Below are 2,327 nucleotides of genomic sequence, written 5' to 3'. Positions count from 1 at the left end.
TAAAATAAATCCTTCTTCCTCTCTCTGCATAGCTATATACCAATATAGATATAGATATAGATAGGGACATAGATGTGGACATATCCCCTATTGGTTCTGTTTCTCTGCAGAACCCTGTCTCATACACAAGAGAAATGGGTAGACTGAATGTTACAAGAAGCTGCAAATCCACAAGAAAGTATGGAGGGACCTGGCAGGAGGGAGGCTGCTGAGCTAAGGGTGCAGGTCATGGGAGTGGGATGGGGACCGGTGTTCCTTCTTATATGACCTGTGTCAAAGGGCCCTGGGGTGGGCAGGGGACCCTGAGACTCTGGTGCTAGCTGTGACCATGACAGCATCCCCACCACTCCCAGGTTCTACCTACCAGATTATGCCTGTCTGCTAGGAAGTGAGACCCCCAAGAGCCATCGTTCCTTCAAAGGTGAAGGTTTTAGCTTTAGCAATAGTTCTTTTGTAATTTTTGGATTTTATTCACAAATTCTACTTGAACTTCACTCTAGCTTCAATCACCTTGATTCCCCCATTCACCATTTCCTGCTTGCCCTGACCTGTTTGTGGGTCTTTATTTTGAGTCACCTCTTGTTTGCCTGGGTAATTTTTTGAGTTGTTTTTTCAGGAAGGGAATGTTCTTAGCACAATTTCTGAGCCCCTGGTGCCTGAGAACCTTTTTTTCTGTTGCCTGCTCACGTGCAGAAGGTCACCCCACGGTGACCTGGCTGGGTACAGAAGTTGGGGCTTGCAGCCATGGCGCCGTGGCCATCCTCTGTTGTCTCCTGGTATTTGTGCAGAACTCTCTTGGGCCACTCTGAGTTTCTTTGTGTGTGCTTGCCTGATGTTTTTTTTTTTTTTAAACTATCTCCTGCTTTAACCATGAACTCTTTTTTTTTTTAATTAATTAATTAATTTATTAATTTATTTATTTTTGGCTGTGTTGGGTCTTCGTTTCTGTGCGAGGGCTTTCTCCAGTTGCGGCAAGTGGGGGCCACTCTTCATCGCGGTGCGCGGGCCTCTTCACTATCGCAGCCTCTCTTGTTGCGGAGCACAGGCTCCAGACGTGCAGGCTCAGTAGTTGTGGCTCACGGGCCTAGTTGCTCCACGGCATGTGGGATCTTCCCAGACCAGGGCTCGAACCCGTGTCCCCTGCATTGGCAGGCAGATTCTCAACCACTGCGCCACCAGGGAAGCCCATTGCCTGATGTTTTATACTTGAGATTTTCACCAGACTGTCATTAATTTTTCTTGGTACCCAGTGAGACTTTCTGTTGAATGGATTGAGATTGGTCTTCAGTTCAAGAAAATTTCTTCTACTGTATCTTTGATTACTGTCTCTGTTCTTTTTGTTCATGTTTCTTCCTCTGGAAGAGCAATTCTGTACCTGGCGAGTGTCTAGCTTTTGTCTTCAAATGTCCTTTCAACTCATGACTGTGTCTTTACTCCACACTGTTTCCCTAGTTCGTCTGCTCTCTTCTCAGTGGACATCTGTCTATCCACCAACTTGCGCTCAATTTCAGTCTATTTCATCTGCATCTCAGCCCTTATTTCCTACATTAAAGGATTTCTTAAATTTTATTGACTGAAAATAACAGCCCGGATGTATTATTCTTCCTTCGGAATTTTTTTTCATGAGTAGGTGCTGTGTTTTCCTGGGTTTATGAAACAGAATAATGAATGGTTCCGTGCTGGTTTTATTTTTCTTTTTACTGCTTCCTGGACAATCAGAATCTCACAGAGGCTGGTGTTTCCCCCGACACAGGGAGAGCGGGTCTTCCTGACTCTCCTCCGTTTGCATTTGGTGGCTACGTTCCTGGTTCCTGCTGTCACTTCGTGGGCGGTGTTTGCAGCTGCTCCGGGGACGGGGTGGAGGAGGGACCCTGGGAAATTCCATGGTTCTCTGTCCTGTGGACTGAAGCCCAGTGTGGGCCGGGTCCACTGCAGATTGGGTCCACCCTCCACCCTCCACTTGGGCCAGAAACTCCTCTGTCCCGCCTGAGCCCTGCTCCATCAGGGAGCTCGTGCCCAGACTTCCGGCCCAACAGGCACAGACCCAGCTCTGACAGGCGCTGTCACCGGTCGGGGAAGCACTTTGCTGCTCGGCCCTGCCGTGAGCTTCCAGCTCTGCCACCTGTACCCAAGGTGCTGAGGTCCCCTGCCCGGGCCCTGGCTGCCCTCATAGCTCAGCCGCCACGCCAGGGGCGCTGAGGTCCCGGACGCCTCTCCCTCAGTTCCTGTCATCTTCCTTTGAAACAATCAGCTGGCACCAGCGTCCAGGAGGCCCTGTGTGAGGCCTCCGCTCACAGGCCCGCCACGCCTGGGCTTCAGTCAATGGT

This window comes from Balaenoptera borealis, assembly GCF_965194805.1.
Source record: "Balaenoptera borealis genome assembly, chromosome: 5".
In the NCBI taxonomy this organism is placed as follows: domain Eukaryota; kingdom Metazoa; phylum Chordata; class Mammalia; order Artiodactyla; family Balaenopteridae; genus Balaenoptera; species Balaenoptera borealis.
This window is presented reverse-complemented; position numbering follows the sequence as displayed.